Source organism: Eleginops maclovinus, chromosome 20 (genome assembly GCF_036324505.1).
Source record: "Eleginops maclovinus isolate JMC-PN-2008 ecotype Puerto Natales chromosome 20, JC_Emac_rtc_rv5, whole genome shotgun sequence".
NCBI lineage: Eukaryota > Metazoa > Chordata > Actinopteri > Perciformes > Eleginopidae > Eleginops > Eleginops maclovinus.
The window spans coordinates 681437-690815 of record NC_086368.1 but is presented as its reverse complement, the minus strand read 5'-3'; positions in this window follow the sequence as shown (position 1 = coordinate 690815).

Below are 9379 nucleotides of genomic sequence, written 5' to 3'. Positions count from 1 at the left end.
GCTCAGTGAATGCTGTGGGACAAAGGGGACAGGCAGGCTGGAAACGCGGCAAGGGCAGGTGGCAGCGAGATGGACGAAACGGTCCCAAACGAGAGGAGTACAGCAAACAAAATGGATGCTGCTCACGGTGTGGCAGGACACACGCACGTGAAGAACGTTGCCCCGCACACGACAAGGAATGCCGGGGATGCGGTAAGCTAGGACACTTTGAACTGGTGTGCAAAAGCAAAATGACAAAACAATTAATGGCTGTGACACACGAATTTGACGATGATGATGATGATGATCAAGCTTTCTTTATCGGTGCAGTGACAAATCAGGCCCATACAGTAGTTGAGCAGCCAGATTTCAGTGATGATTGGCGTGTCACACTTCCCATCAACAATAGTCTAGTTGACTTTAAAATTGACACGGGGGCAGACATTACTGTAATGACTGTGAAAACGTACAACAAAATGCCAAACAAGCCCCAATTAGCTAAGACTACAGTCAGTGCCACAAGCCCAGGCGGGGAAGTAAAGTGCATAGGCAGATTCCTGGCCACATGCCGGCACAAGGGCCAAAAGTATGCCTTCTGGATAACGGTAATCAAAGGACAGTTTGCACAGAACCTACTGGGGGGAGGAGTGGCAAAATCCATGGGCCTTGTGAAACGGCTGAATGCAGTGTGCACCGTGACGGACGACCTATTCGGAGAAATAGGACTCCTACAGTGCGACCCTGTCAAAATCGAGCTGAAACCAGGCGTGGAGCCCTATGTCGCCACAACGCCGCGCCGGGTGCCGTTTCCCCTCCTGCCAAAGGTCGAAAAGGAGCTGGGGCGCATGTTGGAGATGGGCATAATCGAGCATGTCACAGGGCCCACCGACTGGTGCGCACCCATGGTGCCTGCGGAAAAAAAGAATAAAGACCAGGTCAGAGTGTGCGTGGACCTCAAGAGGCTCAACAAGGCTGTCAAGCGAGAACGGTATGTTTTGCCCACACTGGAGGACATTGCTCCCAAGCTAGCGGGGGCAAAGGTGTTCTCCACGCTAGATGCCTCTAGTGGCTTCTGGCAAATTCCCCTGGACCCCGACAGCCAAAAACTGACCACCTTCATCACACCCATGGGCAGGTTCTGTTTCAGGCGGCTCCCATTCGGGATCTCTTCAGCCCCTGAGATTTTCCAGAGACTGATGACCGACCTGCTCAGGGGCCATGAGGGAGTCGTGGTCGTGATGGACGACATACTCGTCTACGGTGCGGACGAGGAGGAGCACAACAGGCGGCTGAACACAGTCCTCCAGACCATCAGGCGGTCTGGACTGAAACTGAACAAAGCAAAGTGCCGGTTCAACAAGTCGGAGACCGGCTACTTCGGACACATAATCAGCGCAGAGGGCATGAAAGTAGACAAAAGCAAAGTGAGTGCAATCACTGAGATGCCCAGCCCAAACAACGTGGGAGAGCTGCGCCAGGTCCTGGGCATGATCAACTACCTGGGGAGGTTCCTGCCAGGCCTCTCAACCGCGCTACACCCAGTCACTGACCTGCTCAAGAAGGACAGTGCGTGGGCATGGGGTGACCTCCAAGAGAGAGCGCTGCAGAAAGCCAAAGACATGCTCTCGTCAGCCCCAGCACTGGCCTACTACGACTCCAACCGCCGCACCATCGTCAGCGCGGACGCCAGCAGCTACGGCCTGGGCGCCACACTACTCCAGGAGCACAGCGGTGAGTTGAAACCTGTTGCATTCTGCTCACGCACTCTTACAGAAACCGAGAAACGCTACTCCCAAATAGAAAAGGAGTGCTTGGCAGCGGTGTGGTCATGCGAACGCTTTGTACGTTATGTACAGGGGCTAGACAGTTTTTGCCTCCAGACAGACCACAAGCCGCTAGTCCCATTGATAAATGCATGTGACCTGGACAAAGCACCCGTGCGGTGCCAGAGACTGTTGATGCGCCTGATGCGGTTCAATGCGACAGCTGTCCATGTTCCAGGAAAGCAGCTGATCGTGGCAGATGCGCTGTCCAGGAGCCCTCTGACTCAGGAGGCCGAGTCAGAGACGGAGCGCCACGTCGAGGCGTACGTCGATGCAGTGGTGACAAACAAGCCGATGTCACCAGAGAAGTTGGAGGAGATAAGAGGAGCAACGCGGATGGATCCAGACCTTCAGGCGGTCATCTCCAGTGTGCGAAACGGCTGGCGTAAGAGACACAACTTTTCCTCCTTCTCTGCACTCTATTCTGCCAGGCATCACCTCTCTGAAGCGGGGGGACTAGTTCTGTACGACGACAGAATTGTGATTCCAAAAGGACTGAGAGCAGACATTCTGAAAAGAATCCATACAGGTCACCAAGGACTGACGAAGTGCCGTGAGAGAGCCAGGCTCTCTGTCTGGTGGCCTGGCATCGGAGGCGACATCAAAACAACCGTGACGCAGTGCAAGTTCTGCATAGAGCACAAGCCCAAGCAGAGGCGTGAGCCTCTCATCACTACGGCCCTGCCAGAGGGGCCTTGGCAGAGGATCGCTGCTGACTTATGCGAGCTGGAAGGGAAGCAGTATCTAGTAGTCGTGGACTACTATTCCAGGTATGTCGAAATGGTACACTTACCTTCTACATCAAGCCAGCAGGTCATCACGCGCCTCAAAGCCATCTTCAGCCGATGGGGTGTACCTCTCGAACTAGTCAGCGACAATGGTCTGCAGTTCACGTCAGCTGAATTCACTGACTTTTGCAAAGAGTACGGGTTCACGCGCACAACCTCGAGCCCCCACTACCCCCAGGCCAACGGGGCAGCCGAGAGAGCAGTCCAGACTGCTAAAAGACTGCTGAAACAACCAGACCCGTACCTTGCCCTGATGAGCTATCTGGCCACACCCATTGCTGCAACGGGGGCCAGTCCGGCTCAACTGATGCTGGGACGACAGATTCGCACCACAGTCCCCACATTGGAGCAAAACTTGCAAATGACTCCAATAAGCCCTGAACAAGTAAGAACAAATGACTCTAAAGCCAAGAGATCTTACGAGTACTTCTACAACCGCCGACACTCCACCCTCCATCTCCCAGAGCTGCCAACAGGTCAGGCAGTGCGTGTCAAGCTGGACACAGACAAGGGGTGGAAGACCCCTGCGCAGGTGTTGGGGAAAGCGGAACAACCCAGATCCTACATGGTCAAGATGGACAACGGCAAAGTGTTGCGGCGTAACAGGAGACACCTCCAGGCTGTTCCTGAGACCACCGGGCCTGCTGAGACCACCGGGCCTGCAGAACCACAACTACAGCCCGAGACCAGCCCAGCACGTCCCGTCAGCAGTCCACTTCCTGTGATGGTCACCAGGGGCCACACAGCATCACCGGGGCCTACACCAGAGACTACACAGGGAACACCGGCACGGCCTACTCTGTCCAGTGGCACAGCCAGACTGACCTCCAGGGGCCGTGAAATCAGACCACCTCTCCGGTTCAGACTCAATGAGTGATTTATGACTGCTGACTGCTTTATTGCTAATGCCTAATTTTTTTTTTTTTTCAGGTTTCCCTACTGAAACAGATTTAGTTCAATGGACAAAATGTAAAAAAAAAAAAAAAAAAAAAGGAGGAGAAAGAAAGAAATGTTTTCTGCAGTTAATATTGCTAATGCACTTAAGGGTAATGTTTATATTAATGTGTTACAAATACTACAGTACAGTAGTATGAATGGGGAATGGGTTCTGGAAAAAAATGAGAAGAAATTGCTCTTGGTAAAAATAGATTTAATTTTGATTAAGACTTAATTTACTTACCTGAATCTGCAATTGGAGTAAGTATTGTTTATTTATGTTTTAGGATACTCTGAATGGACTCAGTTCTGGTAAAGGTTACTTTTAGTTTATTGTCTCAAAAGGGGGAGATGTAATGTAATGATGGTATGAACGTTATCAGTTATATTACGCGGTGACGTGGTTCCGGTCTCGGCTGTACAGTGGAACAAGTTATAGAGACACGCGTGAGTTAGCTCCGCAATGCAGTTTGTAACGTGTTAATCCAAAGCCCTAATAAACTACACGATAAGTGACACAGTGTGTGCGTATCGTGACAGAGGGGCTGACAATCACACTGGCAGGAAGACACACAAGGGCAGGAAGGATCTGAAACGACAGGGAAAGGTAGTTACCAAAATAAAACAAGAAGTGCAATGACAGGACAAGGTGAACAAAAGGACTTGACTAAACATGATGCACATCAAATGAACCTGATCTTCTAACTAACATGACATGAGTAACTCGGCAGACATGACGGGACGTCACACATTCGAGCGCTCGATTTAATTAAAAGTGCCATAGAATGGAAAACTGTATTTACCTTGGCATAGTTGGATAAGGAGAGTTTGGTACATTGAACTGACATACCGTGAAACTCAAACACCATTGTTTCTTCCTTCACGTGCAAATCATGAATATGCATATCACAGCGGTAAAACGGGTGAATTACAACAATCCCTGTGTAGTATGTAACCAAGGGGCAACTTCCGAGTCTCCAAAATGAAGCCCATAAGGAAGTGCCAAAAACCTGCAGTTCCTCGAATGGCCGCGTGGCCTGGCTGCAAAACAGAGCAAATCCCCATAGAACCCCATGTTAAAATGTCTAACTTTGGAGCAGAAATAAACATGTTTACAGCCTGGTTCAAAAAACGGTTTTCTCTCTATAGCTAGTTTCCGCGTTCATGACAACTGTGAGGGGGGTGAATTTTCATTAAAAAATCCAGTTCAAAAGATATTAAGCCATAAAGTTCTGCATAATTAGGGGCGTGGCCGATTTGAGTGACAGCTGGGGTTGTTATATTAAGGTTAGCCGCATGGGATAGCTGTCACCTCATCCACTCAGCTCTCTAAATCGTTGAACTTGACCTATCGGTCGTGTTAGGCTTTTCTGAGTATTTTAATACGAAATTCTGAGGGATAACATGTCTTGCTATGCAGTTAATTGTGCTAACAGACCATCCAAGGATTCTTTGGTTCGTTTTTTTCGGTGAGTGAAATGTGTTATTGAAGTGTATTATATATGTTAGCACCATTAGTGCCTTAGGTCAGGTAGATTAACTTTACTGCAATCCAGTAATGACCGCTAAAGTAGCTAACGTTATAGTTATTGAATAATGTTAAAGAAAATATGTTCATTAAATGAAGTCCATCAAAGTATGTTGTTTAATGATGAAGTAGTCTTGCTCACGCTAGCTAGATTGGCTAGCGTTGCTATCGGTTGCTATCCTACTATCCTAGTGTCATTAACTTTGCACCAATATGACTTTTTTTTTTAAATAGCGCAGCCACACTTTATTTTATTTGAACTAGGCAAACCGAATCAAAATTGCTATGGTTGCAATACTTACAAAGTATTTACAATCTATTCTAAAACCACATAAGGCCAGGAAGACGTTTCCGGAGGAAAATGTCAACGTCTGGTGAGTGCTGCGAGTTACAGTTCAGGTTAGCATATACCGGTAGCCTAACTTCTAGCTAGCTTGGTAACCTCGAGGTAGGTGGGCGTGTTCCAGCAGCCAGGCTTCATTCGCCCCGCCCCAGTTTCACTCACAACCCAACCCTTTAACCATTTATGGATTATCCGGGAGCAGGCGGAGTCAGGCACTGACAAGATGGCGGCCATTTGAGCTTCATTTGAGCTCTTCAGAAACCTATGTGTGACGTCACTGAGGGTTTGTCCATTATTTTTACAGTCAATGTATGTAACACACGGTAGTCCAGCCCAACATTTGCATACACCAGCTGCTGGAAACACTAACACTAACCACTCCGTAACGTTGATCTCCAATTTCCGACCAACTGGCTGTTCTTCAAATTCATCGGTTTCCTCCTCCGATAAAGTCTCAAACATGTAAGGTTGGATGCCAATAGCCTCCATGGTTTATCTCTCACAGTTTCGCCAACTTCACTTATTTCTGTGGGCTCTGAGGCAGCCATGGGTTGCGCCTTATAAACCAGCCAATCAGAGCAGAGCTTGTCATAATTATTTAAATGAGCCCCAAATAAGGCAATTCAGCTTGTTTCATTCTAGGACTAAATCATAGGGTTATAAATGGGCCTGTTAACCCGCATCTGGACATTTTTTTGGATCAACCAAAGTTATATACCTTCTTTATAGATATGAGAGAACAATTTAAAATACCAGATAGATGCTTTCTATGGCCACTTTAACACGTTCGCACGTTTTAATTAAAGCAAAGAATAGAGAGCTGCTAGGGAGTGATGAGAAAGGAAGGGGTTGACAGTTTGGTAAAGATAGAATTAATTGACAGATTTGAACTTCGTGGATCAATAACTCATGAACATTACGTTTTAAAAATATAAACGACGTGACTTCACAACCATAGCAAGATATATAATGAGCTATAGAGCTGTTTCTATCAGAACAGTTTGATATGCTCCGTCCTCCAGGCGAGTTCATTCCTTGCTTTTAACTGCGGAGGAGTTAGAAGGGACCATCAACAAACTGCAACGCCAAAAATATATACTCATTGAAAATTCAATGACTTTTTTTAAGTTGTAATGATACCAGAATCTCTTAACACATCAATGGTTATGCTGTTGTTACAGTAAAACACTTATTTTGAATAAATATGCTTTTTAATATACATACTTGCTTTTTTATTTCACACTATTTTTCAATTACGTACATAAAAATTTAGTGCAACCGAACCCCTTTCACACATTAATGGTGCATTGCTGCTCAGACTAATGAATAGTTTTAATGGAAATATGCTTTTGAAACATTGTGGTGATGTTTTTGTTGTAAACTTTTTTTTATTGAATAACTTTTGCTCATTGATTGACAGATATCATATTGCAACATCAATAGTCTCCTGCTGGTGGAAATAAACCAGTAGTTTTGAAGGAATAGAACATTTTACTTTGAAGTGCAACCAAACTCCTTACACTCATTATTCTCCTCTCTTGGACTTCACCAAAGATATGACTGGTGAATATTTATTTAGAAATATTTTACATAGCTTCACTGCTTTACCGTGTAGTGCAAACAAAGTGCTTTCACACATTAAGGGATTCTTGCTGTTTGGACTACAGCAAAACTTTTGGTTGAATATATATGTAGTTTGTTGACGGTCCCAACGGTCTCTCTTCCAGCCGCTGATAGAAATGAGTATATCTATGAGTATATATTTTTGCCATTGCAGTTTGTTGATGGTCCCTTCTAACTCCTCTGCAGTTAAAAGCAAGGAATAAACTTGCGTGGAGGACAGAGCGTATTGAATGGTTCTGATAGAAACTGCTCTATAGCTCCTTGTCTATCTTGCTATGTCTGTAAAGTCACGTTGTTTGTATCTTTAAAGATGTTATGTTCATAAGTTATTTATCCGCAAAGTTCTAATCGGTCATATACTTCTAACACTACCAAAATTTCAAACCTTTCCTTTGAACCTCTGAAATTTTGAGAGGTTGTAGTAATCAAGAACCCCTTAAAATGACGGGCAGGCTTTCAACCAATCTCTAGACAACAAGTGGAAAGTAATAGTCAAATTTAAATCAGGATGCTGGACATCCAATAAAATTTACCACAGCAATCGAAGAAGAGATCGGAAAAATGTAAGTTTATTTACCACAAACGAGTATTGATATAGCAAGCAGCAGCGGGAAAAGATTATCAGAATGAATTCACTAGATGGGGATAGAATGAAGGCTCATGTCCCGGGAGCAATGGCAACATTAGGGGAGTGATTTCAGGAGTGCCATTGAACATGTTAATGGAAGATGTTAAAAAGGAAAAAAGGAGGCAAAGTAGTGGAAACCACAAGAAACATTATCAGTACTCATTCAGTTTGAGAGAACCTTACCTAAGGCAGTGCAAATGGGATATATGAACTTAAGTGTTAGGGAGTACATCCCCAAACCTCTCAAGTGCTACGCATGTCAAAGCACAGCAGTGTGAAGGACAGCTAAGGTGTGCGAGATGTGGAGGCCAACACAAGGATGGAAAATGTGAAAAGGATGCAAAGGTAAAATGTTGAAACTGTGGAGGAGATCACAGTGCATAAAGGAGGATGTGAAGTTCAGAGAGAGGCCAGAGAGGTGCAGAGTCAACATACCAAAGTCTCATACGTAGGAGCAATAAAGAAAGAAAGGGGAAGAGAAACAATCAATAAGACTCCTAGTGGAATGGAACAGAGAATAACAATATAAATGGCAGTAACACACCAGAACATATGTTTCAAATCCTAAGAGTAAAGATAAGGATTACATTCTAGGAGTGAAAAAGGTTAACTTCGTGGTCTTCATATGCCATACTGTAAATGTTGCAAAGAAAAGTGATAAAATCAAAGCCATTGGGGAGGCAGCCAGGAAATTCCTTGATACATACCTGCAAACTCAGAAGGGCTGAAAAAGGTGACAAACTAAACCGTTGTAGGGGGGTCTGGGGGCATCCCCCCCAGCCAAATTTTGCTATTTTAACATGTAAATTAAGCATTCTGGTGTACTCCCATAAGAAAATAAAGAGAAAAGACAACATTTTCTTATGGTAACAATGGCACATTTATTGACCCATAAACTGGTCAGTTAAAATCATTTTGAATGGGAAAATGCCTCTTTCGGGCCACACTATCGTTCTCCACCACCTCTGCCCTATTACTAGCAGCACTGGTAGATGGCTGGCAGCCAAACTCAACCCTCCTTTCTCTGATTACAAGCTGATCGTTGCTTGCTCTTGCGCTTGACTCAGAGCGCGGATCTCGAAAACACTATTTTAGAGACCCCCCAACATTTCCCAAATCATGTTTTCAGGGGGTCTCGGATCCCCCGAGTCCCCCCGTAGTTCGGACACTGAGCTACTCACTAAACCACACACGGATGTGTATTTGTTCATTACCTGTTCGTTTTTATCCCTCTCATATCTGACCACAATGACACAGCCGCCAGTAATATCAGATAACAGGACGGATGCTGTGGAGATCAGCCTTCACAAACGTATTCTTTTCGCATTGAACGAGGTGACGTAGAACTGGTCTAGCTAGGCTAACTTTAACACAATTCACTGAGGTTAGCTAGCAACCTAACAAGCTGATAAGCTTAAGCATGTTAATACACTTTATTTGGCTCAAATAATTTGACTTCAGCAACGTTAAAATGATACAGCATACAATGTTTTTGCCAGAGTACCTGCTACTAGATTTACCTCAAAACTTGTATCTGTAACGTATCCCGAAAATTGTCCAGAAGAACCACTCGCTGACGACTGAGCACTCCACTCCAAGAGGGACCGATGGGTAAAAAAGCGCGCTGTGGTTTATCTTGCTTATGATTGGTCGGTGGTCGTGGAACGCGAGTCATTTGAACAAAGATTTTATTTATTGCGAAGATAGCAAACTTGTTTCTTGCTCATTATA